The sequence below is a fragment of the Lithobates pipiens genome, unplaced genomic scaffold (assembly GCF_037356315.1).
Source record: "Lithobates pipiens isolate NorthernLeopardFrog02 unplaced genomic scaffold, aLitPip1_a1.2 Scaffold_22, whole genome shotgun sequence".
In the NCBI taxonomy this organism is placed as follows: domain Eukaryota; kingdom Metazoa; phylum Chordata; class Amphibia; order Anura; family Ranidae; genus Lithobates; species Lithobates pipiens.
Genome location: NW_027507784.1, coordinates 78613670 through 78637644, shown reverse-complemented (window position 1 = coordinate 78637644; position 23975 = coordinate 78613670). Strand labels below are relative to the sequence as shown.

The 23975-nt window shown below is 46.8% G+C and overlaps 1 protein-coding gene across 2 annotated transcripts in view; it reads left to right on the top strand.

Moving 5' to 3' along the window:
- The window catches only part of THSD7B (thrombospondin type 1 domain containing 7B), an 820891-nt gene that overhangs the window by 132192 nt on the left and 664724 nt on the right, over positions 1 to 23975 (top strand). For both annotated transcript variants that reach the window (XM_077447767.1, XM_077447766.1), the window contains exon 2: positions 19838 to 20024. The gene's annotated coding sequence lies outside the window, so the exon portion shown is untranslated. The remainder of the gene's footprint in view (positions 1 to 19837; positions 20025 to 23975) is intronic.

The following is a 23975-nucleotide window of genomic DNA, read 5'->3' as shown; positions in this document are numbered from 1 at the left end:
CTTTCACACTTTGAATGACAATTCCGCAGTCATACAACATTGTACCCAAATACATTTTTTTTTGAGCCAGATAGAGCTTTCTTTTGGTGGTATTTAGTCACCTAGTTTTTTTTTTTTTTTTTTTTTACTTTTTGCTAAACAAAAAGACCAACAATTTTGAAAAAAACAAAAAAACAAAACAAGACTTTCTTCGTTTCCATTATAACATTTTGCAAATAAGTCATTTTCTTTCACTGATGAGGCTGCACTGATAAGCACTGATGAGGTGGCACAGATATGCGGCACTGATAGGCATGGATATGCAGCACTGATGGGCACTGATAGGTGACACTGATGAGGAGGCACCAATAGGCAGCACTGATGGGCATTGATTGGAGACACTGATGAGAATTGATAGGTGGCACTGGTGAGGAGGCACTGACAGGTGGCACTAATGAGGAGCAACTGGTAAGGCTGCACTGATGGGCACTGATGAGGCAGCACGGATATGCAGCACTGATAGGCATGGATATGCAGCATTGATGGGCACTGATAGGTGGCACTAATGAGAAGTCACTAATATGTAGTACTGATGGGCACTAATAGGCAGCACTGATGGGCACCGATAGGTGACACTGATAAAGAAGCAATGATGAGGAGGCACTGGTAGGCAGCACTGATGGGCATTGAAAGGTGACACTAATGAGCCTTGATAGGTGGCACTTGTGAGGGGGCACTGACAGGTGGCACTGATGAGCATTGATAGGTGGCACTGGTGAGGAGGTACTGATAGGTGGCACTAATGAGGAGGAACTGGTAAGGCTGCACTGATGGGCACTGATGAGGCGGCATTGATATGCGGCACTGATAGGCACAGATAGGCACAGATATGCAGCACTGATGGGCACTGATAGGTAACACTAATGAGGAGGCACTAATAGGCAGTACTGATGGGCACTAATAGGCAGCACTGATGGGCACTGATAGGTGGCACTGATGGGCAGCACTGATGGGCATTGATTGGTGACACTGGTGGGCACTGATAGGTGACACTGATGAGCCTTGACACTGGTGAGGAGGCACTGACAGGTGGCACTGATGAGCACTGATAGGTGGCACTGGTGAGGAGGCACTGATAGGTGGCACTAATGAGGAGAAACTGATAAGGCTGCACTGATGGGCACTGATGAGGAGGCACGGATATGCGGCACTGATAGGCGTGGATATGCGGCACTGGTGGGCATGGATTTGCAGCATTGATGGGCACTGATTGGTGGCACTAGGGAGGAGGCACTTATAGGCAGCACTGATGGGCATTAATAGGAGGGCACTAATGAGGAGGCACTGATAGGCAGCACTGATGGGCACTAATAGGGGGCACTGATGAAAATGCACTAATGGGGAGGCACTGATAGGCAACACTGATAGGCACTAATAGATGGCACTGATGGGCACTGATAGGTGGCACTGATGAGGAGGCACTGATAGCAGCACTGATGAGGAGGCACTGATAGCAGCACTGATGTGTGCTGCTAGGAGGCACTGATGAGGAGACACTGATAGGTGGCACTGATGGGATACTAATAGGCTGCACTGATGGGTGCTAATGGGCATGGATGGGGCTGCACTGGTAGACAGGGCACTGATTATCTGTGTACATGTCCCGTCACACTTGCTGGTTACCAACTCTCCTCTCCTCATGCTATGACAGTGCGCGAGTAAAAGAATGCTGATAACTGCCAAGTGTGTTTACATGTGATTAGCTGTGATTCATTTGACACGTGTTAAAGGGCTGCTGTGATTGGTCCTTTACCATGATCTGTCATCCATGTGAAACTGAAATTTCACATGGATAAACATCCCTCCGTTACATTTTCATTCTGTTTTGGTTTGTTGATGAAAATTTTGTTTTCAACAATTGAGGAAAATTTGGGGTCATTTTTGTTAGTTTTCCTGTCTGGAAAAATACAGCTGAAGAACAATATGACAAAATATTTTCATTAACAAAGGAAACAGCGGTGATCACATACCCTCAGCTTCACAAGGAGCTAGAGGAGGAGAAACAACATCACACTGGTTTTCCCAGTGAAAATCTGTGCAGGGGATGGGGATGTATCAACACCTAATCATTAGATTAGCTCCAAGTACAGCCAGAAAACTGACCGTGCTGTGCCTTCCCTCCTAGTGTGGTCAGTATTGAATAGGAAAGAAGGGACTGTCAGGAACACTGGGGATTTCACACAAAACGTAGCAATACAAGGAGAACAGGAGACTTTCTCGTACAAGTACACAGTACAGCAGCCACATATCAGGAATATGAAATGTTGGGTTTACATATTCTTTAACAAGACAAAAGGGAACAAATAAGAGAAGTCCATTGTTAGGGTTTGCATACACTTTAATCAAATGAAATAAACAGCAATACGGTTTCCAGCGTTTTACAGCAGAACTGAAGTAGGATTGTGCTGCAGGCGATCAAAGGGAAGCAGGCTTTGCGTGCGATCACATACATAGAGCCATACATTTTTATTAAAGTGGATATGCAGACGGGTGAAGAAAACACTGTGCCCTGTATATATCACACTCCGCACACTTAATTATTCATACAGTAAAGTCCCCTTTTGGTTTCCTTTATATTTTCATCTCATCCCCACCATCTGATCACAGGCACGGAGTGCCTAAAGCAAAGCGCCAACACAAACATGCCCGCGTCTGCAGCATATGGCCCCGTATTAGGACAGATTATTCATTTTATACATTTTCCCAGAATAATATCATTTGATTACATTTTTCCATTCCTGCCAATAGATGTGACTTCCTGTACAACGCGGGATTGTTGTGGGGAAGTTTCTTTCGGATAATTAAGCAAACATTGTCATTATTGGCTTAGTAATTGTGCCTGTGTGATGAGCGTTAGTTAAGTAACAGAGCTAACAATTAGCAGCCATTGGAATGATTGCTTCTGTCACGGTGAAATGGACCCTAATGATCACTTATCTGTCATCTGAAATGTCTAATAACCAATCATGTTCTATTTAATAACCAGATTTGTTTTACTGTAATTAGCCAATGATTGACCGGTTGACATACGGGGGGGATATCAAATGAAAATGACTGTTTTCTGTGCGGATCGTGAATAAATAGGCACGAAGGTCATTCTTTGTTTTTTTTTTTGTTAATTTGATATTTGCGAATGTGGTCGCCACAATGTAAATACATTTATTAAAGAGGAAGTCAGCCCTGATGGGTTGACTTCCTCTTTCCCTGCAAAGGCAAAGCATAATGGGCTACTATGCATTATGTGTCACTTACATGGAACAGGAGCCAGCGATGTCCCCAATTTCCTCGCCGGCTGGAATCGTCCATCATCCTTCCGGGGTCGTGGACTCCGGCTCTGTGACTGGCCGAAGTTGCGTGCGTGTGGGAGCCGCCAGTCACAGCATGTCCTTTAATCAGTCCCCGACCGGCGCACGACGATATACGTCGGCAGAATGGCACGGGCAGGCATATTGGCGTACAGGTACGTCCATTTCTATATGCCACCCTGCCATCGCATGCACGCCGCCGGCGGCGCGCTCGCGCATCGGACGGGACCCCTGTGAGTGCGGTCGCAGGTCCCGCGGACTCGATCGCCGCAGGGATACCCGCGATCGTCTCACGGGGAAGCTGAACGGGGAGATGCCGTTGTAAACAGCATCTCCCCGTTCTGCCTAGCAACAAGAAGCTGATCTCTGCTCCATGTGATTGGAGCAGAGATCAGTGTTCACTGACACAAAGCCCAGCCCCCCACAGTTAGTAACACGCCCCTAGGAACACTTAACCCCTACACTGCCACCACCTGGTTAACCCCTTCACTGCCAGTGTCATTTACACAGGAATCAGTGCATTTGTATAGCACTGATTGCTGTATAAATTACAATGGTCCCAAAAATGTGTCAAAAATGTCCGATGTGTCCGCCATAATGTCGCAGTCACAATACAAAATCGCTGATTGCCGCCATTACTAGTAAAAAAACAAAATATTAATAAAAATGCCATAAAACTATCCCCTATTTTGTAAACGCTATAACTTTTGCGCAAACCAATCAATAATCGCTTATTGCATTTTTTTTTACCAAAAATATGTAGAAGAATACCTATCGGTCTAAGCTGAGGGAAAAAAATGTTTTTTTTATATATTTTTGGGGGATATTTATTATAACAAAAAGTAAAAAATATTGTGGTTTTTTTACAAAATTGTCGCTCTATTTTTGTTTATAGTGCAAAAAATAAAAACCGCAGAGGTGATCAAATACCACCAAAAGAAAGGTCTATTTGTGGGAAAAAAATGACGTCAATTTTGTTTGTGAGCCACGTCGCACGACTGCGCAATTGTCAGTTAAAGCGTCGCAGTGCCGAATCGCAAAAAGTGGTCTGATCTTAAGCCAGCAAAATGGTCTGGTCTGAAAGTGCTTATTAACCACTTCCCGACCGCCGCACGACGATGTACGTCGACAGAATGGCACGGGCAGGCATAAGGGCTTACATGTACGTCCTTGCCTGCCCGCGGGTCGGGGGCCCGATCGGGCCCCCGCCCGGTGCCTGCGGCGGTCGGTATTCGTTCGGGAGCGATCCCGGACGAGGGGACGGCCATTCATTCATGGCCACCCCCTCGCGATCGCTCCCGACGAATGAAAATGCTCCGTGACATCACTTCCTCTCCTGTAATGTAAACACAGGAGAGGAAGTGATGTAATCTCTCCTCCGTGTCGGTATTTTTCGTTCCGACACCGAGGAGAGAGGATCGGTGAGTTGCACCAACACGACACTACACAGTAGAACATGCCAGGCACACTCACACCCCCCCGATCACCCCCCCCAATTACCCCTGCCCCCCCAGTCACAGTGACACCAATGCCATTTTTTTTTTTTGCATTGGTGTCATTTGTGACTGTAATAACTGTTAGGGCAGTTAGGGTTAGCCCCCTTTAGTTCTAATGTACCCCCCTAACCCCCCCAATAAAGGTTTAACCCCGTGATCACCCCCTGTCGCCAGTGTCACTAAGGCTGGGTTCACATTGCAGCGGTTTATGAGAACGAATGTGATTCTCACTGCACTGCAGTGCAAATCACATCCGATCTCTGTGTGATTCGAGTTCAGCCATACAGATAGTATGGCTGAATTCGCATCGCACCCGCCGCAAATTCGCACGGGACCCTTTTTTTGGCCCGCAGCAGAATCGGATCGCATGGGTGTTCACACCATGCGATCCGAGTTTGCAGATCGCACTGCGATATGCGAACTGATCTGGGGGTGTCATTAACATTTCACTGACACTCCCAGCAGTTCGCATAGGGCAGTGTGAACTGCCGCCGGGAGGCATGCGATGCGGGAACCCGCCGCGGATTCGTGGCGTTCCCGCATCGCTCCAGTGTGAACCCAGCCTAATAAGCGATCGTTTTTCTGATCGCTGTATTAGTGTCACAGGTGACGCTAGTTAGGCAGGTAGGTATTTAGGTTCGCCGCAGCTTTTTATAGCGCCAGGGACCCCCATATACTACCGCATAAAGCCCCCTGATTGCCCCCTAGTTAACCCTTTCACCAGTGATCACCATATAACTGTTACAGGTGACGCTGGTTGGTTAGTTATTTTTTTATAGTTTCAGGGCACCTGCCATTTATTACCTAGTCTCACTAGTGTACCCCTAAATTTAGGGGTGTCTACTTTCCAAAATGGGGTCATTTGGGGGGGGTTTGTGCCATCTTGGCATTTTATGGCCTTCAAAACTGTAACGCCCTTAGAAAGCCTGAAGGCGGTGCTTGGTTTTCGGGGCCCCGTACGCGGCTAGGCTCCCAAAAAGTCCCACATATGTGGTATCCCCGTACTCAGGAGAAGCAGCAGAATTTATTTTGGGGTGTCATTTCACATATGCCCATGGCATGCGTGAGCAATATATCATTTAGTGACAACTTTGTGAAAAAAAAAAAAAAAAAGTTTGTAATTTTCCCGCAACTTGTGGCAAAATATAAAATATTCCATGGACTCAACATGCCTCTCAGCAAATAGCTTGGGGTGTCTACTTTCTAAAATGGGGTCATTTGTGGGGGGTTTGTGCCATCTTGGCATTTTATGGCCTTCAAAACTGTAATAGGTAGTGAGGAGTGAAGTCAAATATTTACGCCCTTAGAAAACCTGCAGGCGGTTCTTGGTTTTCGGGGCCCCGTACGTGGCTAGGCTCCCAAAAAGTCCCACATATGTGGTATCCCCGTACTCAGGAGAAGCAGCAAAATTTATTTTGGGGTGTCATTTCACATATGCCCATAGCATGTGTGAGCAATATATCATTTAGTGACAACTTTGTGAAAAAAAAATAAAAAAAAATTAAAGTTTGTAATTTTCCCGCAACTTGTGGCAAAATATAAAATATTCCATGGACTCAAAATGCCTCTCAGCAAATAGCTTGGGGTGTCTACTTTCTAAAATGGGGTCATTTGTGGGGGTTTTGTGCCATCTTGGCATTTTATGGCCTTCAAAACTGTAATAGGTAGTGAGAAGTGAAATCAAAAATTTACGCCCTTAGAAAGCCTGAAGGCGGTGCTTGGTTTTCGGGGCCCCGTACGCGGCTAGGCTCCCAAAAAGTCCCACATATGTGGTATCCCCGTACTCAGGAGAAGCAGCAGAATTTATTTTGGGGTGTCATTACACATATGCCCATAGCATGTGTGAGCAATATATCATTTAGTGACAACTTTGTGTAAAAAAAAAAAATAATTTTTTTTTTGTCATTATTCAATCGCTTGAGGCAAAAAAATAAAATATTCAATGGGCTCAACATGCCACTTATCAATTTCCTTAGGGTGTCTACTTTCCAAAATGGGGTCATTTGGGGGGGTTTTGTACTGCCCTGCCATTTTAGCACCTCAAGAAATGAGATAGGCAGTCGTAAACTAAAAGCTGCGTAAATTCCAGAAAACGTACCTTAGTTTGTAGATGTGACAACTTTTGCGCAAACCAATAAATATACAATTATTGACTTTTTTTTTACCAAAGACATGTGGCTGAATACATTTTGGCCTAAATGTATGACTAAAATTGAGTTTATTGGATTTTTCTAATAACAAAAAGTAGAAAATATCATTTTTTTCAAAATTTTCGGTCTTTTTACGTTTATATCGCAAAAAATAAAAATCGCAGAGGCAATCAAATACCATCAAAAGAAAGCTCTATTTGTGGGAAGAAAGGGACGCAAATTTTGTTTGGGTACAACATTGCATGACCGCGCAATTACCAGTTAAAGCAGCGCAGTGCCAAATTGTAAAAAGACCTCTGGTCATTTACCAGCAAAATGGTCCGGTCTGAAAGTGGTTAAAAACGGCACGCCGTGGCCCTTCTAAAGTGAGCATGCGCCAAATACATCGGCACATGCGCAGAAGGAATCCTCATATGGGGAATTGTAAATATCTCCTAAACCATGTAGGTTTAGGAGATATTTACAGCACCTACAGGTAAGCCTTAATCTAGGCTCACCTATAGGTGAAAGTGTGTTCTAAGGGTTTACAACCACTTTAACATACAGTGGGGAAAATAATTATTTGATCCCCTGCAGATAATATAAATTTCCCCGCATCCAGTTCGCAATAGCAGGAGATTGTGACCGGGTCTCTATGGAGCCGGTTCACACATCTCCGGAGCGGCTCTGGTGCGAATTTGCGCAGGGGTCCTGTGCGTCTTCTGGTCTGTTTCACATGCAAATTCAGCCAAAAATTCGGGCTGAAAGTGGACCTGAAATGGTGAATGGGGACCCACCGGACTCCCTGCTGTGAGCCGCATGCGAAGGTAGTGGGAACCCAGCCTCAAACCTCAGCATCATGGGCAAGACCAAAGAGCATCAGTTGTGCAACAGTTGTCCATTATCATTGAGCATCAAAGCCAAATTCGTATCCAAGCCGCACCCATCCAAAGTTGCATCAAAGTTGCACCAAAGTTGCACTACAAGGTCGTAAACATCTCCTAAACCATCTCCTGTGCCGAGCAGCTGCAGGAGGGCAGCTGCTCGGCGCAGGACCTGGGAGAATACTGTTATCGCTGTAATATCACCAACTACTACAGTAAGTGCCAGCTTCCACAGGGATGGCTCAGGTATGAGATATACACACTTACATTGAGCCAACCTGGATTAATTTGTACTTTAGGCCCCTGTCACACTTGTGCGGTCACGTGACGAGTGACGAAACGTGTCTGGGCTTTGTGACATCATTGTACACGAGCAGGAAATTATTCAAGTGACAAACTAGAGCATACACACCCTGACTGTGTTAAGTGCAATGCCTAGGTGCACTACAGGAATTTCACCCAAAAATGTGAATTTGGCTTTTATAGTTTTATTAAAGATTTTTTTTTTTAAACGATTCAGCACTATGTCAGTTTCCCTGATTTTATGAGCACCATACATATAAAGATTACTGCAAACTGGAACAAATGTCCCTGGAGAAGGATCCCAGCTGCCCGCTAATGGAAATTACACCCCTTAAGGGGAAGGCTAATGCCGCGTACACACGATCAAACAATCGGGTGGAAAAGTCCGGCAAACTCAGTCCGCCAGACAATCCCCCCATGTGTAGCCTCCGGCGTACTTTTTTTACCCGAAAGTACGGCGGACTTAGAAAGTAGTTTTGCACTCCAATCATCGGCGTGGGGTCCCCCCCAGGTCCACATCAGACCCTTGTCCGAGCACACTACCTGGCCGGCCAGGAAAGGGGGGGACGAGTGAGCGGCCCCCCTCCTGAGCCGTACCAGGCCGCATGCCCTCAACATGGGGGGTGCCTTGCCTTGCCCATGTTGAGGGCCTCTTCCCAACAACCCTGGCCGTTGGTTGTCGGGGTCTGCGGGCGGGGGGCTTATCGGAATCCGGGAGCCCCCTTTAATAAGGGAGCCCACGGATACCGGCCCCCCACCCTATGTGAATGAGTATGGGGTACAATGTACCCCTACCCATTCACCTGTGAAAAAAAGTACAAAAAAAAACACAACACAGGGTAAAAATAGTTTATTGCACAGCTCCGGGAGTCTTCCGTCTTCGGGGGTCTTCTTGCCGGACTCCTCCGCTATCTTCTTCTAGCTCTTTTACTAGCACAGGAGCCCCGGCTTTCTTCCTCGCCGCCGGCCTCTTCTTCCGACTTCGGGGGTCTTGTCCCCCTCTTCGGGGGTCTTGTCCCCCTCTTCGGTTCTTCTGCCGGGCCACCGCGCCTTCTTATAGCTCTTTGCAGGCGGTGCCCCGGTCTTCTGTCGCCGCTGTCGTCGTTGCCACCTTCTGTTCTTCTCTTCAGATGTTGACTCGTCGCTCCCTCGCGCGGCGACTTATATAGGGACATTGCCGGATGATGTCCCCGCCCATTATGGTGTCACAGTCCCAGAGGATGCTGGGACTGTGACATCATAATAGGCGGGGACATCATCCGGTGATGTCCCTATATAAGTCGCCGCGCTTCCGGTCCCCGTCATTGTGAACGGAGGGAGCGACGAGTCAACATCTGAAGAGAAGAACAGAAGAACAGAAGGCGGCGACGACGACGACAGCAGCAACAGAAGAACCGAAGAGGGGGACAAGACCCCCGAAGTCGGAAGAAGAGGGCGGCGGCGAGGAAGAAAGCCGGGCTCCACCGCTAGTAAAAGAGCTAGAAGAAGATAGCGGAGGAGTACTTTTTTCACAGGTGAATGGGTAGGGGTACATTGTACCCCATACTCATTCACATAGGGTGGGGGGCCGGTATCCATATTAAAGGGGGCTCCCGGATTCCGATAAGCCCCCTGCCCGCAGACCCCGACAACCAACGGCCAGGGTTGTCGGGAAGAGGCCCTTGTCCTCATCAACATGGGGATAAGGTGCTTTGGGGTGGGCGGGCCGCGCGCCCCCCCCTTCCCCAAGGCGCCCCCATGTTGAGGGCACGCGGCCTGGTACGCCTCGGGGGGAGGGCGCTCGCTCGTCCCCCCCTTTCTTGGCCAGCCGGGTAGCGTGCTCGGACAAGGGTCTGATGTGGACCTGGGGGGGAACCCCACGCTGATTTTTTTCGGCGTTGGGGTTCCCCTTTAAGTCCATACCAGGTGGCGGGGTCAGCGATGTCTCCTTCGCGGGCCCCGCCTACCTGGAGACGCGCTCGAAATGAGCGGACTTTCTTCCGCGTGTGGGGGCGAGTCCGTTCATTTCAATAGTACGGCGGACTTAGTACGCCGTATTAGTCCGCTGAAAAAGTGCCGTGTGTGGGCAAGTAGCCCGTTCGGAAAGTCGGACGGACAGTCCGGCGGGAAGTCCGCCAGACTAAGTCGGCTACGTGGCATTACAGTGACCTGTGGAAGGTCTGTATATGCGCATAGTTTGGAAGGTGAAGGGGCAATGGAGGCGATTTGTGATAAACACCACAATCACAGAGGAGTCTCTTTATTCAATAAACTTTGGGTCACGGCTTATTCTTATTATCTTTTGCGTTTGATCACATGGTGGACTTATTGTATGAGAATATGTCGTATGAAACTTTTATCATTTTTTTCCCAGAAATAGAGCTTTCTTTTGGTGGTATTTAATCACTACTGGGGTTTTTATTTTTTGCCAAACAAACAAAAAAAAACAGTTTTCATAGTTTGTTATAAAATTTTGCAAACAGGTAATTTTTCTCCTTCATCGATATGCGCTGATAAATAAAAATAGTCTGAACTCCCGCGCTTATGGTAAGAAAATGCAAGACATATAAATAACTGAAGCCTCTATCAATAAATCCATCCTGAGGTAAAAGTAGAAAAATATATAGGAAGAAAGGGATGGAATTGGCACTGTTCTCACGTTAACATGTTCCAGACCCTCCTAATATTAATACTAATGCGCTGATAAAGCTGCACTGATGGGCTGCACTGATGGGCAGCACTGATGGGCACTGATAAGGTGGCACTGATTGGCACTGATAAGGCGGAAAAAATCAGGTGGCACTGATGGATGGCACTGATGGGCAATGTTGGGCAGCACTGAAGGACACTGATAGATAGCCCTGATAGAGGGCACTAATGGGCCCTGATAGGTGGCACTGATGGGCACTGATAGGTGGCACTGATGAGCACTGGCAGGTAATACTGATAGGCAGCACTGGTGATCAGGCACTGATTAGCACTGATAGGTGGCATTGATAGGTGGCTGTGATGGGTATTGATAGGTGGCATGGTGGGCACTGATAGGTGGCACTAGTGGGCACTGGTAGGTGGCACTGTTGTGCAATGGTAGGCGGCACTGTTGTGCACTGGTAGGTGGCACTGGCAGGTGGCACAGGTGGACACAGTTGAAGCGGTGGCTGCTCTCATTGTTTGGGACTGATGTCTCTCTGACAGCAGCCGGTAATCGGCTATTTTTTCTCCCCACGGAAAAAAATAGTCCATTACCGGCTCTGTTTACATCATATGATCAGTTGTCATTGGCTGACAGCTGATCACGTGGTAAGGGGTCGGGATCGAGCCCTTACTCCGATCTGTAATCAGCCGAGTCTCATTGACTCACTGATCACAGAGCGTGCCGTGTGAGCCCTGCCAGGGGCGTGCAAGCCGCGCGAGCACGAGAGGACGTCATATGATGGCCTCCCAGTAAAGTAGGTCTGCGCTGATCATTCCGCTAGATCACAGATGGGAAGTGGTTATTAAAGTGGTTGTATACTCAATTTTTTTACTTTTACCTACATGAAAGCCTATAATAAGGCTTACCTGTAGGTAAAAAAAATATCTCCTAAACCTGTACGGTTTAGGAGATATTCCCCTCGGTATGCGCCGCTGACTGCAGCAGCGCATGCGCACAAGGGGATTCTCGGCCTGAAAATCCGGCAGTGGCCGGCCGGCCGGAATGAAATCTCCCGCGCGCATGCGCGGGAGTGACGATATCGCAGCTCCGGCCACTCACAGCGCCGGAGCCACGATACCCGGAAGAAACGCCGAGGGAGCATGTCAGCTCCCTCGGCGTGGATCGGGCCAGATGTCGGGGCCTCGTTCTAAGGTAAGTATTTCATAATGAGCTAGTATGCGGTGCATACTAGCTCATTATGCCTTTTGCTTTGCAGTTAAAAAAATAAATAAATGTGTGGGTTTACTACCGCTTTAAGGTTCATTCTTTATTTTGTACTTTGCACTTTTACCATTCACTTTTCAAGAAATGTAATTACCTGGATCTTTCCTGTTATCAGCAGCAGGTATCTTACAGTCTTGGTACAGCAGAGCTTACACATTGTGAGAGGTAGAAGCAGCACAAGGAGTCAGTAAGCTGTACTGCAGTGCTCATGTGCTAACAAAGAGCATGTTGAAGGGAGAGCATCGGTCTGCTGCTTCTACTTCTACTATCCAGTCACAGGCTAGGGAAGGGGTACAATTTGTAAGTGTTAACTGCAGGAGAGATAAATTAGGTCTCTTTCCAAACCTGAAAGGGCCGTGCTATGTGACAGAGCTTTGTAATTCTTAGCACTGGACGGACAGAAATACAAATTATTTAACAGGCAAACCAGCTGCCATATACATGGGATCCCATTTACCAGCCACTTTATTAGGTGCACCTTTTCAAATTCTTGGTAACACAAATTGCTAATCAGCCAATCACATGGCAGCAAAGCAATGCATTTAGGTATCTAGATGTGGTGAAGACGACTTGCCAAAGTTTAGACTGAGTATCAGAATGGGGAAGAAAGGGGATTTAAGTGACTTTGAACGTGGCATGGTTGTTGGTGCCAGACGGGCTGCTCTGAGTGTTTCAAAAACTGGGATTTTCAAGCACAACCATCTCTCGGGTTTACAGAGAATGGTCCAAAAAGAGAAAATATCCAGTGAGCGGCCGGTGTGTGGAGGAAAATGCCTTGTTGATGTCAGCGGTCAGAGGAGAATGGGCAGACTGGTTCCAGATGATAGAAAGGCAACTAATTGAAATAACCACTCGTTACACCCAAGGTATGCAGAATACCATCTCTGAACACACAACATATTGAACCTTGAAACAGATGGGCTACAGCAGAAGACTACACCAGGTGCCACTCCTGTCAGCTAAGAAAAGGAAACTGAGGCTACAATTCACACAGGCTCACCAAAATTGCACAATAGAAGATTGGAAAAAAAGCCCCCTGATCTGATCAGGAGTATCAATTTCAGCTGTAACGTTCAGATGGTCGGGTCAGAATTTGGTATGAACAACATGAAAACATGGATCCATCTTGCCTTGTGTCAATGGTTCAGGCTGGTGTTGCAATGGTGTGGTGGATATTTTCTTGGCACACTTTGGACCCCTTAGTACCAATTGAGCATCATTTCAACACCACGGCCTACCCGAGTATTGTTGCTGACCATGTCCATCCCTCTATGACTACAGTGTCCCCATCTTCTGATGGCTCCTTCCAGCAGGATAATGCACCATGTCACAAAGCTCCAATCATCTCACCACTGGACAATGAGGTCCCTGTACTCCAATGACCTCCACACACTCACCAGATCTCAATCCAATAGAGCACTTTTGAGATGTGATGGAACGGGGAGATTCACATCATGGATGTGCAGCCAACAAATCTGCAGCAACTGCGTGATGCTGTCATGTCTATATGGACTGAAATCTCTGAGGAATGTTTCCAACACCTTGTTGAATCTATGTCAGGAAGAATTAAGGCAGTTCTGAAGGCAAAAGGGGGTCCAACCCGCTACTAGCAAGATGTACCTAATAAAGTGTCGGGTGAGTGTATTTTATCTGTGTATTTGGCTGTTTGCATGGAGTCCAGCTTTAATCACCTCCTCTGACTGCCCGCTCACACTGGCACTACCACTCTGATTTCAGGTGTTCAGTAGATTACAGGAACCCAGTACAGATTTCAGAGATTTTATTAGCAGTATGTAAAATGCATGTAATGGTATTTAAAGGAATATATAAGTAGACTAAAGGGTGTTCTTTTTTGTGTGGCCTGGAGTTGTACTTTGATGTGGATGTACTTTTATGTATTGTAATGATTGCCGTAACACCATCAGACAATAAAGGATCAGCGAAGGGATGAAGGGTAATGTAGCAGATATAATGCAGCACTTAGCGATTGCCGATGAAGGACACTCGTTATGTGATAAAATATACTGTATATACGTCTCTAAAGTCATTATGAAGAATGACCTTGAAGGTTTCTGTTAAAACACATTCCAAATAACAGTTCTGGGGCTCTTTGTAAATCACATTGCTGATGGTCCCCAAGACAACCAGTTTAACATTGTATATTTTGTAAAGTTTTAATTATATGATTGTACCACTAACCCCCTGGTTATTTTTGGGCTTACCGTTACCTTTCGTTCTCCTTGTGACATGTCTAGGGGATGTCCCGTGGTAGATGGCCCAGTAACTTGAGACTGACAATAGATCCACTTAAATGGATTTTATTTGCGAACTCAGACAATTGAACAGTCTTTCAACTTGGGATCAGAGGTTTGGGAAGGAAGTTCAGGTACTCTTATGTCAAAGTCCCAAAAACTTTGAAGAACTTGCTTACTTTGACTGCATCCAGAGAATAGCCACTTCTGGATGAACACTCAGGTCCCTCTCTCACAAGGCCTAGCAGCCAACAAGGGGCTTACTCAGGAACAAAGTCTTTGTCACAGACGTTGTTGTAGAACATGTAGGGGAACTAAGCTTTAGAACACTTGTAGGATACCTGGATCTTTCAGCCTCCTTGGCGATATCCACAAGACTAGATTCTCTTGGTTACTTCAGCCCTTCCAGGCTCTTGTTAAGAAAGCCAACAACCCGTATGTGGTGTCCTTCTAAAGATTCCTCCCCTGAAATGCTTGAAGTACACTGGGTCTCTCCCAAAATGGAGACGGCACCCAACCACCTCCGAATCCTCCTTTAGTTTACTTGCCTCGGGCTAGCCAGCCCCGAGACATTAAAGTCGGGTGGAGCGCTCAGTAATGCATATCTTGCAAGGCGCAGGGCTCAGAAGTACGTATCAGGAGTGTGTATCATGCAGGGCTCAGAGGTGTGTATTATGCAGGGCTCAGGAGCGTGTATCATGCAGGGCTCAGGAGTGTGTATCATGCAGGGCTCAGAGGTGTGTATCATGCAGGGCTCAGGAATGTGTATCACGCAGGGCTCAGAGGTGTGAATCATGCAGGGCTCAGGAGTGTGCATCATGCAGGTCTCAGGAGTGTGTATCATGCAGGGCTCAGGAGTGTGTATCATGCAGGGCTCAGGAGTGTGTATCATGCAGGGCTCAGGAGTGTGTATCATGCAGGGCTCAAGTGTGTATCATGCATGGCTCAGGAATGTATAATACAAGGTTCAGGAGTGTGTATCATGCATGGCTCAGGTGTGTATCATGCATGGCTCAGGAATGTATAATACAAGGCTCAGGAGTGTGTATCATGCAGGGCTCAGAGGTGTGTATCACGCAGGGCTCAGGAGTGTATAATACAGGGCTCAGGAGTGTGTATCATGCAGGGCACAGGAGTGTGTATCATGCAGGGCACAGGAGTGTGTATCATGCAGGGCTCAGGAGTGTGTATCATGCAGGGCTCAGGAGTGTGTATCATGCAGGGCTCAGGAGTGTGTATCATGCAGGGTTCAGGAATGCAAATAGCACAGGGTGCAGAAGTACAAACTGTGCGGGGCTCAGGAATGGGTAGTACACAGGCCAGTGTACAACCAGAAATCAACCCCCTCCTGAGTACAGAGCTCTATCTGTAACCCCCTAGCACCCCCTCAAATTCCTTCATCTTTCCACACTACAAAGTACTATCCCTATCCATCCCTCCCAGTACAGAGCCCATTCCTCAACCCCTCCCCCATACCCCACTACAAAGCCCCCCCCCCCCCCCCCCACAGAGCTCTTCCACCAACCCTTCCAATTACTTAGCCAGACCTTAGTGAAGGAAGAGCTGGTGCCTCAAGGCTGGGCTCTACTGTCAGGCTGCAAGGTAGGGAGCACACTGGGAGAGGTGTGCTGTCAGCGGCCTATGGAGCTTTATTCTACCCACTGAGAGCAACGGTGGGGCATAGTTCCTGTCACTGACACCAACAATGCTGCACTATTCCACCCACTGACACCAATGACGGGGCACTATTTCTCCCACTGACACCAATGATGGAACATTGTTCCTCTTATTGACACCAGTGATGAAACACTTTTACTCCCACTGACACCAATGATGACACCAACATTATTCCTCCCACTGACATCAATGATGGAACATTGTTCCTCTTATTGACACCAATGATGGGACACTATTCCTCCCATTGTTACCAAATATGGGGCACTATTCCTCCCATTGAAAACAATGATGAAACACTATTCCTCTCATTATTACCAATGATGGGACACTATTCCTCTCATTGATACCAACAATGATGGGGCATTATTCCTCCTACTGACACCAATGACTGGGCTTTATTACTCCCACTGACACCAATGATGGGTCACTATTACTCTGATTAATACCAATAATGGGGCACTACTCCTTCTACTGACACCGATGATGGGGCACTATTCCTCCCTCTAATACCAAAGATGGGACACTGTTTAATCCCACTAGGACATTTTCTACCCCCACTGGCCACAGTCCAGCCCCCCTAAAGTCAGAAGGACTGTAAACTGGCCATTTGTTTAGAAGCTTGGAAACTCCTGGTCTGAAATAATAGTTACCGCCTTACTCTCTCTGGTCTTCTAAGGTTACAGCTTTTATTTACTACTAAAGTATTCCAGCACTTAATATAATTCCATTCAGCAGTTTAATCTGCTGATCGAGAAATGTCGAATAACAAATGTTCTCCTTCTATCCTCAGCATGTGTGGATTTCTGTTTTAATGCCGGTAGATTAGAATCAGATGCAGAAATATCCGTCACCCGAGCACCGACACGACACGGGAAGACTTTAAAACAAGTATGAGAAAGCGTTTTATTTGCCAAGGAAAAAAACTGACACATTAACTTCTATAATTGCCCCTGAGGCATCCATTATCCCTGACTATCTTCTGGTTTTACAGCATCTCAATTAGGTCCCGTTCACACTGCTGACTTAGCCGAGTATGTCTCGGTGTTGGCGCTGCAGTTTGACACATCTCAAGAGTCAACAAAACTGTTTGTTCAAAATATGTTCTATTAAGAGGCGGAAAGAGCTGATAATTGAATAAAAGCAAAGCGGTACAATTCTGATCCCACATCTGCTGAAAAGCTGCTGAATTTAAAGGGGAAATAGGATTTTTGTTTTCAGGAGCCATTTCAGATTTGTCTTCTTCTTACAAAGCTGCACATTCTAAAGGCAATAAGACTTCTCTGTTTCATAATTTTTAAGGAAGGTATGGTCTTTGCAGCGATTTTAAAATATGATTGATAAAAACTGCTTTTCTCAGCAAAACCAATTCAAACAGTTCATATTTCTGTTATATTGAAACTGGTATATTGGTAATTATGGCTCACCGCCAATACCAGTCCCACACCTGGGTTAAGGTTCCCATTTGCTTCAGGTTACAGGAAAAGCCGCAGGAGCTCAGCCTTAGTCGTTAGACAGTGCACACTTTCTCACAGCTGTGAGCTACTCCACAATACCTCACAGACAAGTTCTAGTTCCTTTTCAGGTCTCCCCTGCCGGGGGTTAACCTTTTTACGACCATAGTCTCTTTAATCAGGGTTGGAGATTCTTTCTCACCCAAGGTCGCTCAGAGCCTCTGAATTCTGGACTTGCCAATCCTGAGAGAACTGTAAATCAGTCCTCTACTCTCCAACTGGACTACCCTTGAACCCTTCATAATGCCTTACTGAGAATCCATGAGTACCAAAACATTTCTCCTTTGTCCAGGGGCGTAACTATAGGGGGTGCAGCAGTTGCGATCGCAACCGGGCCCTGTGATGCAGGGGGCCCATGCAGCCCCCTCTACATATGGCCGGCAGCAGCATAGGCAACTAGGGGTACCAGTGCACCATGCACACGGGTGGCTGTAGGGTGACTAGCAGAGCTCCATGCTCAATTATCGCACTGGCTGCTCTTTAGTTGTGCATTCCCCGCATGACCTGCTCCATGCATTGTCACTCAGTCTGATGTCTGTTCTCCCCAGCCAGAGTACCACCCCCCCCCCCCCCAGTCCGGCCCACACTGCACTGCATACTTCTCCCGGGTAAAAAAACTTTATGCACACAGATGGAGTGCAGCCCTATGAGAGCTGGCTCCCCGGAGGACACTTCAGGCTTGTCTGCCAGCCCCCCTCCTCCCCCGTCATACACAGATGATGAAAGGTCTTTCTGGGAGATATGCTGATCGCCCGTTCAGCACACTGGATGGAGCCCAGGCCAACATGGGGGCAGTAACTTCATCTGCCCTGGAGAAAAGGACCTCATCTCTTCTGGGGGTGGGGACCCCATCCTGCCTAGGGACAGTCCCCCAATGGGGCACCTAAAAATAAATAATAAAAAAAACTACTGATACCAGTGGTGGAACTACAGGGCTCACAAAGGTCATACCTGTGACCACACCCTGGAGTTCCACCGCTGAACTCGGAGGGAAGGGCCCTGGCTGGGGTTCAGGGGGGCCCTTCATGGTTTCTTGCATCGGGGCCCTGAAGGTTCTAGTTACGCCACTGCCTTTGTCCCCCATAAAAGGACCACAACCCAAATAATGGGGGAACATACCTGCCTTCCAGGGCCCATCCCTGTTACAAGGCACATGGTTTAGAGACTATTACATACATATACTAGATCAGAGATTCTCAACCTCAAGGCAAAGGCCAACTGCAAGGCTGCGGTTTCCCTTATCTCAGGCTTCCCGCTAGCCACAAATCTCATTACCTCCCCCCATGCCTCCCAGCCTCCATAGCGCCCCCCAACCTCCCATACTGGCCCACAGTGCCCTCAGGTCCCCTGATAGCCCTCAGCCTCCACCACTATCCAAAGGCTTCGCAGTGCCACTTAGGCTTCCATAGTGCCCCCTAGCTTTCTGCAGAGCCTCCGGTCCCTCATAGTGCACCCAACTTCCAACAGTGTCTTACAGTACCTCAAACCTCATCCCCTAGAGGGCCATCCAGTCTGCTGAGTTCCATAACCCATTCTACAACCCCCACAGCCCCCCACAGTGACACAAAGCCCCATCCAGAGCCTTCCAACATTTGAATGCCCATTGTGCATTCCCACCTTTTATTGTACAAGTATAAACTTTATTTTAATTGTAGGGACATGGAAGGTTTTGGAAAAAAATGTCATGACCTCTCCATGTGCTGTCTCAATCTCCCAGTCTGGGATTGCCCACAAGGGATTGCAAGCCACCGACACAAGGTTAAGGGAGAGGCACAGCCAAAGTTGGTTTGGCTGTACTTCTCCTGTGCATCACAGGTATGCATTTCATTCTGCACTTCTGTGACCCATTTTTAGCAAGCAGTGGACTGAAGTCCGCTGTCTGCTGACATCACAGAGCCGATCCAGGCTCGGGAAGGATCATGACCATATGGTGATGATCCGTCCAAATCCACTGAGAGCCTGAGCAGGCTGCTCCTGCCCCCTCCACAGCCCATCTCTCCAGTGAGGGGGGTCAGAGCACAGAGCTGTGAGAACCGAGCAATCGGCGGTGTTTGATTGCTCAGTTTGTACTGGCAGCGACAGATGCTGCACTGGATGGATGCTGCATCCAATTAAGTAAGTATTCTTCTCTAAAAAAAAATAAAAAATCCAATACTTCTTTTTAAATGTAGGTATTTTTATTGCTTACTGTAGAATAATACAATTTAATAAGTTCAGCTTTAAATATATAGGGACATAGAAGGAAGAATCTAGCTAGGCAGCTGCAAACCTTTTATTTGTATGCTTAATAATTGTTCCTCCTAAACTGATTGAACACTTACCATTGTGACTTTTGTCTTATAGGTGAACCCGGCTCTTCACAGTAATGCACAAAGTGTTTGGAAGACGTTCAACTGCTTTATACTTCGATCACCCTTGTGATGAGCCCAACAAAGGGAAGTTTAACCAGTTATAGCAAACATTTAATCACATAGTGCTATTCCAGCATAGAGGACCAATCCAAGCGATGCTTCTGTGAGACTGATATTGGGTAAGTTAACATATTCCGTATGGCAGATATAAGACACAGCAGCTTGAAGCTGTAGGGACAATGATCAATGCAGTTATCAGCTTTGCAAAGTAAAGTTTAATGTAAAATTAGGATAAACTTTGTTTAGTTTTGGATAGAGTGGAGAATGATTAGAACACCTGTCTGGTTTGTATTGCTGTCTGTGTCACCATTAGCAGTGGCGGCTGGTGAAGTATTAGGATGGGGGGGGGGGTCAGACCCCGCCCTTCCTTTCTGACCCCTCCCACTTAGTGAAGATGGCCATGGTTTAAGCTAAATAGTGGGTGTGGCTCTAAGGGGGTGTGGTTAGCGTCTGAGATGAACAAGGGATGGAGGGAGAGGAAGAGAGGGGTGGAAGGACAGCAGGCCCAGATCTTACAGAACAATAGAAATATATGTATTCTAGAAAGTTTAACAATCAACAGATAAAGATATTCCAAACACCTGGTGTTAGCACTTCAATAACCCCGCCACCATGGTTGTTATGGTGTCAGGATGATTGAAGCTCATTATTTCTATTATTACATTCTAATATAAAATGAAATCATTTAACTCACCATAATGCAGAATCAGTGGGAGCCCTGAGCGTGTCACTAGCCATGTCGCCTGCCACCAGATGCCATCAGGTGTCCCCAGCAGAGTCCATCATTACATCAGGTGCCCCCAGCGGAGTCCCTCCTTACTTCCAAATAAAATGCAGCTTGTGTCACACAAAATGCAGCCTGTGTCTCACCAAATGCAGCCTGTGTCCCACCAAATGCAGCAGCCTGTGTCCCACCAAATACAGCCTGTGTCCCATCAAATACAGCCTGCCTGTGTCTCACCAAATGCAGCCTGTGTCCCACCAAATACAGCAGCCTGTGTCACACCAAATGTAGCAGCATGTGTCACCACCAAATAAAGTAGCCTGTGTCCCACCAAATAAAGCAGCATGTGTCCCCACCAAATGCAGCAGCCTGTGTCCCCACCAAATAAAGCAACATGTGTCCCACCAAATGCAGCAGCCTGTGTCCCCACCAAATAGAGCAGCCTGTGTCACCACCAAATAGAGCAGCCTGTGTCCCCACCAAATAGAACAGCCTGTGTCACCACCAAATAAAGCAGCATGTGTCCCCACCAAATAAAGCAGCCTGTATCACCACCAAATGCAGCTTGTGTCACCACCAAATAAATCAACATGTTTCCCCACCAAATAAATCAGCTTGTGTCCCCACCAAATAAAGCAGCCTCTATCACCACCAAATGCAGCCTGTGTCACCACCAAATGCAGCCTGTGTCACATCAAACCCCCCTCCCCCCATTACTTACAGTACCTTGCTGTGTGTTGTCCTTTCCAGCAGTGTCTCCTTCCACAGTGGAGATGGAGAGGTCCGCTCCTCTCATACTTCCTGTTTCCTCTCTCCTGGGCACAATGGGAGAGAGAAAACGGGAAGTGACATCTAACTCAGATGTCAATCAAACCGCCCGGCCGTAGTAATAGATACTACAGACGCCAGGCGGAAGCTACTTGGTGCTTCAGAAAGTGCCGCAAGGTGGGCTAAACGCCCGCAAATGAAGCGCCACGTCTGCAATCTTGTGATTGCATAGACATGGCGCTTCCCATAAGTGCACTGTGTCTGACGTCGCACTGTGTCCGGCGTCCGAACACAGTGCACTTAAGGACCTTTTTTTGTATTTTTTTTTTTAAAAAGGGCCAGTATTAAAAAATGTTTAGGTGACTGCCTGGAAGGGGGGCGGGGGGTTCGCCCATGTACCCCCTATGGACTGGCCACTGACCATTCGGCTAATTCACCCTCTCTATTTGTCCTGGTTACCATTATCACTAAGAAATTAAGAGAAAGCACACATTTTAATAGTCACTAGAACAGGAATAGAGGGGAAGCTAGTTATGGTAAGATTAGTAACAATAAGGTATCTTTGACTTAGGGATAAGATGGGAAATATCCCCAATGTTACACAGATGGTAAAATATATATATATATATATATATATATATATATATATATATATATATTGATGGGGTTAAAACCCTCCATTACTCTATCCAAAATGAAAAGTCCCCCTGGATGGAACTGGACAGTTTTAGTACTTGGTCCCTAGATCCTTCTTTCCTTATGCTGCCTGATTATTTTTGAAATGGGACACAGTATGATAGCTTCAAGAGCCTCAACATTCCCTTCATGACACAGTTTGGCCCTGGTCACAGACTGTCTGTGTTTGGGGCCAATTTATTGCAAGTAATAATGGCAGGAAAGTATGTCCAAAAATGCATGAACAAAATCTTCCAAATTACTGAGTTCAGGTGTTTCTAGTAAGGGCAGGGATTTTTTCAGCCAGAATGGGGCAGAATGCCATTCCGCCACCTTCGGCAACCTTCTCCTATCCAGCCTGTTAATTAACACAGCATCCAGTGGAGGAAGTTTTCCTCGCTTCCCCCACCAGCTTCTCTGTGCTAGCACTGGCACCCAGGGCACCTCCCCACATCTGTTGAGTCCAGAAACTGCTTGCATTTTTTTAATGGTGATTCCATTGGCATCTTCTTTCCCTGCCTGTCAGATCTGTGTAGCACTGGGCAAAGCAATCTGAAGGGATGGGGGGGGTGAACTGTGGACTGGGGGAGGTGAGCTGTGGAAAGACAAGGGGGAGAGGATGAGCTTTGGGCTTTGGATGGGGGGGGGGGGGTGAGCTGTGAATGGGTGGGAGGTGAGCTGTGGATGAGGGGGTGAGCTGTGGATGGGGGGGAGAGTGAGCTGTGAATGGGGGGAGAGGATGAGCTGTGGATGGGGATAGAGGGTGAGCTGTGGATAGGGGGGAATGGTGAGCTGTGGATTGTGGGGGGAGGTGAGATATGCATGGGGGGGAGAGTGAGCTGTGAATGGGGGGGGAGAGTGAGCTGTGAATGGGGGGGGGGAGGGTGAGCTGTAGATGGAGGGGGGAGGTAAGCTGTGCATGGGGGGGAGTGAGCTGTGGATAGAGGGAGAGAGTGAGCTGTGGATGGAGGGAGAGGGGATGCGCTTCTGGAAGAATGGTCAAACATTCCCATAGACACACTCCTAAACCTTGTGGATAGCCGTCCAGAAGAGTTGAAGCTGTCTTAGCTGCAAAGGGTGGGTCAACTCAATACTGAACCCTATTGACTAAGAGCGAGATGCCATTAAAGTTCATGTGTGCGTAAAGGCATGCGGCCCAATACTTTTGACAAAAATTGATAAAAATATATATATCTCCACCACACATAGAAAAACAAAATCCAATCTGCAGCACCCTTGTTGTAAATGTATTAAGAGTTGCAAATTGATAAGTACAATGGTTTCTGACATGCTAGGACCTGTCATCAGGTGAAAGAAGAATGGCATATATGTCAAACAATACTTCTTATGAAGCACATCTTTGGACTGGTAATCATTACCTCCTAAGCTTTTTCACACACATTATAGTTCAGCCCAATTTTACAACCTGATACAAAAAATACTTAATCTAAAAGCATCACTGGTCCTTTTCACTCATGAAAATTTTTTGGGTTTCCATAGCTGAAAAAAGTGGCAGTGATGTTATTAGTTGGTGATATAAAGAGACTTAATCTATCTATCTATGTGTGTGAGAAAACTCAGGTCTTACTAATTACTGGTCTGAAGATGTGCTTTATAAGAAGTATTAATTTACATATGTACCATTTTTAGGGTACCTGATTAAGGATCCTAGCAGAACCGAAACCGTTGCCTATATAAGTTTGCATCTCTTAATATATTTACAAGGTGCTGGAGATTGGATTTCATTTTCTACTTTGTTGGGTGGGTTTTTGGGTTGAGGGGCAACCATCGGTAGAGTGAATAACAGAAGGTTCCAAAAAACACCAGTTGTCTAAGACTTTGGTGTTTTTTCATTGACTTTATTAGGTGATTTGGAAAAGAATTTCAAGAAACCTTATATGTT